This window comes from Podarcis erhardii (assembly GCF_964252035.2).
Source record: "Podarcis erhardii genome assembly, chromosome: 3".
Taxonomy (NCBI): Eukaryota; Metazoa; Chordata; class Lepidosauria; order Squamata; family Lacertidae; genus Podarcis; species Podarcis erhardii.
Genome location: NC_138507.1, coordinates 76,600,553 through 76,607,151, shown reverse-complemented (window position 1 = coordinate 76,607,151; position 6,599 = coordinate 76,600,553).

Sequence of the window (6,599 nt, the reverse complement as noted above, 5' to 3'; positions counted from 1 at the left end):
AAAGAAAGGAGAAGCAACACAGGCCCAGCGTAGGCTTTGAGGAGCCAGGGAGAAGGACACAATAACAAGAAGTCAAAAATAGAAAATAGATTGGCTAGTACAGTGCTAGAGTTTTACATGCAGAAGATGCCAGTTTCAGTCCCCAACAGCTCCAAGTAGGACTGGAAATGTCCCCTTCACCAGCATCATAGGACACACAAACTGAAGTCAAACCCAAGAGCCCTCTGACAGGTAACATCTCCAAGTGACCAGGGCTGCCAACAAGATGGGTCATTTCATTCTAGAAGATTCTCCAAGTCCTTATTTCCAGGGACAGTCCCAGATTTACAGAATTCATCTCGGTTTTTTATTTTATCTGCTTTTCCTTAGAATGTCCCTATTTCGATCGGAGAAATATTGGAGGGGTAAGCAACTGTACAGCCTTTAGAAGACATCTGAAGTCAACCCTGCATAGATAAATTTTTAAGTGTTTAAAACGGCCTCAGCCCAGTATACTTGAAAGAGCGTCTCCAGCCCCATCGTTCAGCCCGGCCACTGAGGTCCTCTTCCAAGGATCTTCTGCTGGTTTCCTCACTGTGAGAAGTGAGGTTATAGGGAACCAGGCAGAAGGCCTTCTCAGTAGTGGAAGGTCCAATAGCCTTTTGTGGAGCACAGCATCCTCTCTGCTCTCTGTGGAAAGCTATCCCCATGTTCCAGTTATCCATTATTGCTCCATTTTTGCTGCTGTTACATTTCCATTAGCAGCTTCTGTTGTGAGTTTGCTCCACCTTCCTCCCAACACGCTATAAACTGTCTCAAAACAGGCTGGAAGGGTGCCACAAGTCAGCTGAAGACAAAACATCAAGGTGAACTGGAAACCAATGAGGAAGAGGCCTTGCACAATGACAGACCAAGTGGAGCCACCCAGCTATCAAGGCATGCGAAGTTCTACAGTGTGCAACTTTTGCCACTCATCGGTGCAGTCACTCATCAGTGCTGTTCCCATGGACTGTAAATGCTGAGTTGGTGACAGACGGCAAAAGCAGAGGAGCCACAATTAGTCACGCGCTAAGACAGGCAAAACATGTTTGCATAGGGTGCAGATCCCTTTTGCCCAAGGAGCATGTTTTCACCTGCACTCTGAGTCATCAACACCACCACTGTCATCTGCCACAGGAGCTTGGTCAATATGCATGGGAGATTTTATTAATGCCTTTTGCTGTCATTTGGGCACCATGCAGCAATAATCGGACCAGGTTCCTACTGCATTCATTCATTCATTCAAGATCTTCTTGGTTCACAAAAAAAGTGCATTCTCTCCCACCCACCCGCCAAAAAATCATAAAGTCTTTTTTACATTTGATGTGAGACATTATACAGAGTAAGGGGGGGGGGAGGAGGAGAGAGAGAAGGGGGAGAGGGGATTGCGGTGGTAATATTTAGTATGTTTGTGGGGTGTAATGCCAGTGTCACTTGTGTAGGTTCTCTATTTGTTTATTTTGCATGAATCCATCTGTCAGGGCTGCCTCTAGGTCCCAGCTCACAGAGGACCAACGCCAGGCTGATATTATGTACAAAAGTCTTTATTGAAGTATAGTTTCCATTTTAAAGCCAGAGCGTGCAACCCTACGTCTAGACTCTAGATCGGCGAAGTCCTATCTGAATCACTTCCCCTTCCGCACCAGTTTAAGATCCTAGCCCTGCTCCACCTTCTGCGCTGCTCTCTCCTCCTCTGGGTCCTCCTGCCCTCTGGGGCATTGCCCTTCCTGGACTCTTCCGACGCTGAGTCGCTTAGCTCCTCCCCTTGCCTCTGGCGTGCTTTAGGACCCGGTTCCCAATCCTCACTCTCTGCTGTCCCGCGCTCCTGTACATTTGAACTTGCCTCTCGCGCCAACCCAGTGACCTTTCTCCTAACCGTTACACTACTTCTGTCACTGCTTCCCTCTTCCGGGACACTAGCCGGATCTGACCTCCCCTCCGTTGTACGACTCTCCGAGGGAGGCGTGGTCAGCTCTGCCTTGTCTTCTCTCCCTGGTGGGGGAAGTACTGGTCCCGATGCCTGGGACCCTTCCCCCCCACTCTGCTCTGGTGGGGAAGCTGGTCCTGATCTCCAACTACTACTCTGGGAGTCCCTGCTCCCCCCTTGCTCCTGGGGCGTTCCCCTTGGAACCCCCCTACCCCTGGCCACTGGCGCTCCCTTCTGTGAATCTTCCGATTCGCTGGAGAGGCTCATGGAATCCCTCGGACCACTGTCTCCTCCTACACTGCCCTCGGATTCCTCCCCCTCGCTCTCCATCTCCCATCTTCCCTGTGCCTCTGCTCCTGAGCCCCTGACACCATCAGTATTTATAACTACTAGTTTTGGGCACCATCCCAGAGTGAAAACTTCCACTGTTGCTTTATTAATTAGATACACACAGTGCTTTTTTCTGGGGGTACGCAGGGGTACACATACCCCTAAGCATTTTGTGAATCTAAGCTTTGCCAACAAAGGTCCATAGAGTTAAAGCCATGGTTTTTCCCAGTAGTGATGTATGGAAGTGAGAGCTGGACCATAAAGAAGGCTGATCGCCGAAGAATTGATGCTTTTGAATTATGGTGCTGGAGGAGACTCTTGAGAGTCCCATGGACTGCAAGAAGATCAAACCTATCCATTCTTAAGGAAGTCAGCCCTGAGTGCTCACTGGAAGGACAGATCCTGAAGCTGAGGCTCCAATATTTGGCCACCTCATGAGAAGAGAAGACTCCCTGGAAAAGACCCTGATTTTGGGAAAGATGGAGGACACAAGAAGAAGGGGATGACAGAGGACGAGATAGTTGGATAGCGTTCTTGATGCTACCAGCATGAGTTTGACCAAACTGCGGGAGGCCATGTAAGACAGGAGTGCCTGACGTGCTCTGGTCCATGGGGTCACGAAGAGTCGGACACGACTAAACAACTAAACAACAACAACAAGTTTGGCCTCATTGAGGGGCAGTATTTCAAAATGAGTAGGAAAATGAGAGGACCCCTAAAGATTTGGGTTTTTTAGAAAAAAGCACTGGAAACACCAGGAACATTGACACAGAAACAACACCCTTCACGGGAAAAATGATTTTTGTTGCTGCTCCTCAAAGTCATCATGAGCCGGTGAATGCACTTGGAATGAAGTTCAAATCCTTGTTCCACTGTAAACCTCTGACAGCCTAATTTACCACACAGTATGTATATACAACAAGGGACGCGGGTGGCGCTGTGGGTAAAACCTCAGTGCCTAGGACTTGCTGATCGTAAGGTCGGCGGTTCAGATCCCCGTGGTGGGGTGAGCTCCCGTCGTTCGGTCCCAGCTCCTGCCCACCTAGCAGTTCGAAAGCACCCTTAAGTGCAAGTAGATAAATAGGTACCACTTTATAGTAGGAAGGTAAACGGCGTTTCTGTATGCGGCGCTGGTGCTGGCTCGCCAGATGCAGCTTCGTCACGCTGGCCACATGACCTGGAAGTGTCTTCGGATGGCACCGGATCCCAGCCTCTTGAGCGAGATGTGCGTGCAACCCTAGAGTCGGTCACAACTGGCCCGTATGGGCAGGGGTACCTTTACCTTTACCTTTACCTTTATGTACACAACACAGGAGATAATGGGATCACCCTGTGTGTGTGTGTGTCCATGCCCTTGCCTAGTGTCATAGCCAATCCTGCATTATTGACCAGATTGCTTGAAGGATCACCTTATCCTACATATATACCCATTTTACCAATTCGTTCTGCAGAATTGGCAGTGTTACAGGTGCTGCATAATACTTCCTGACATCAGGCAGGTTCACTCTCCTTATCAGCACCTCCCTTAAAAACAAACAAACCCAAAAACGTTTTGTTTGGGCAAGCCTCTCTAGAAACATAGAAGTTGATGTGTTTTAATCTCTTTTCAGCCTGCTGTGATTTTAATTATCTTTTAGATGTTTTCAATTATTTGTCTTTAACTATTTCTGTTGGTAATCTTAATACTTCTTGTAAGCAGCTTAGAGATTTTTAAGCAGTAAATACATTTTGCTAAAATAAATAAATAAACAAACAAGTAAGTAAGTAAGTAAGTAAGTAAGTAAGTACGTCAGTTTCTGGGTGCTTCAGAGCCTCACTATGCTAGATATCTAAGAGGGCTTGTATCCATGGCTCTACATTTTTGTGCCGATTTTACACAGTGTGCAGCTTGCTCTCCCCAGGTCACCCTTCTTCTTATAACAGTTGCCTTGCTGCAGTATACTAAGGTTTCTGGAAAAGCAGGTGCCGAGAAATTGCATCCGTCATCGTACATTCTTGGAGAAACAACAGACTCCAGGTTATGGAAATAATCAGCTAGAAATATAACCCAGGAGAGCATTCGCATATACCTTCTGTTCACTAGCGCTCCTTCTTTTCTGGTCTCCGTGTTACCTGACACCCAGCATCCTTGAGCACTTCGGCATGCTCACCAGATGGTGCCAGGCACAGATAACATTCCATCACAAAGCACGGAGGAGGCTGCTTTGTGCTGAGGTGTTAGCTGCACGCAGCCTCCGGTGACAAGGCATCCAGAAGTGCACCGAAAATGCCTGGTGTGAATTAACCTTCCAGGTTGGGGGTGGGGAGGCAGGCAATAAGCAGATTTGGCATATGCAAATTGACTTCTAGTTCTGATACAACCCATCTGCAGATGAATCAATAAGCAGGTCAGGCAAGTGCTATTCCTCACATGTCACATCCATTCTCATAACCACAATCTGTCAGGCAAGGAACTTGATGCTCCTCTGTTTGTTTTTGAATTGCTCGAGTGCTATATTACATGCAAAGTCTGGATGCAAATTCAGGCACGCTTTGCTCCATGGCCAGTGCACAACATATGGTTGTGTTGCTCAACCTTATTCGCTTTTATAAACACCCTTTTGTGTGCGAATCTGTGTCCCCATGTCAAAAGAAGGGAGACATTTGACTATTATACAGTTGTCACAGCAGGACTGCGCATTCCTCTCCTCAGCCTGCAAAATAAATTATTACTTTTTGCAGCTGAAATGCTTAGCAGGTTATTGATTCATAATATACAGTGAGATGAAGCCTTCCTTATGTGCTCAGAACTTCAAGCACATGCAGAGAGCCGTTCTAAACAAAATGTAACAATAATGGGACACAACAGATGCCTCTGACTTTAAACTACACCACACGGCTGTAGTAAGTCCCAGTCTCCCCCAAGCTCCAGAAATAAATCCCAGCCTCTCCCAAGTGATTCTTTGAACTAAACAAATGGCCAGAAAAATCTGGCACCGTGTCAGCTTCTCTTCTGCTTTTCTCCTGGCCCACCATCATAGTTTCTGCTGAGGCTGGAAATGCACAGGAGTGCTTCAGCGATGTGCAAGGCTACCCAGCTTTCGTTTCTTACCAGTGCCTTCACGCCCTGTTAAAAGGAGGAGAATTAAATGAGGTTTGTAAAGATGAGTACCGGACATGATTCACTTAACATGGAACACATGAACGACCTTTAAAGCCCAAAGCAGACTAGGACCACGATGTATTTTATGGGCCGTATCTCATATGCACCTAGACATTCACTCAGGTAATTTTGGGAGACTTACTGTATCTCACCCCCCCACACACACACAGTTGCCTTTGTTTTCAAAAATCTGTGAACATGCCAAATAACATAAAATATTGGCATATGCTAACTAGGGAGTTCAATAGCTTTATTTATTTGCAGGATTTGATGAATCTGGGGCTTTGGGACCATCCAGTGGAAACCAGTGGCATTGTGATATGGGTCCAAATTGCCCCAAAGGACCAGGTCTTCCCAGAGGGCCTAATGCACACTAGCATGGTGGGTTGGTGTCAGGCCTCTGAACTCCAGATAGCAGTCTTGCTGCAACTTACTGGGATGGGGAAGCTGTGGAGCAGGGTAAGGCCCCACAGCTCAGTTCACTGGCTGGCCAGGTGGGACTCGCTAGCTCTGAGAGGAGGGGTGTGATTTCTCAGCTGGAGTAGGCTTGGAACAGGTGAGGGTCACATGTCTCATCAAGCCCAACTGCTGCAATTAGCATGCAAAGGACAAAAGGGAGGCAAAGCTGATGGGCTCAACTGCCCATGTTTGTGGACCTGTGCTTGGATGTTTCTGGACTTATATGGGACTGTGTGTTGGGTTTGATTCTGGACTGTTTCCTGGCTGCTGACTTGGCCTACTTGAACTGACCTTGCACTGTATTTCCTGACCTTTGGATTGATGACTGGTCTTTGGACTTGAGGTACTGACTTACCGCAAGGTAGGCCAGGGGTTCAGGACACCCATCAGAGAGAGTGAAATGGTCAGACAAATTGGCTGATTTGGGTTGTCATGAAAATGGATCTAATTGTTACTTATTTAATTTATTGTTGTGATTTTTTTACCTCCAGAGAGGGTGGGGTGAGATCTTGTGGGTTTTTGTGACTCAAGCACCAAGAAAACTTGACTGGTCTTGGTCATTAAGAAGGGGCATCATTTGCTACTCCACCTCAGGTCACTCCATTGATTTAAAAATAACTAGTTCAGACAAAGTCAATATATTCAGGGTTATACCCTTTTCAGTTCTCTTGGTTTTGTAGTTAACCTTCCAAATGACCTCCATTTACAATTATTAGTAAAGGA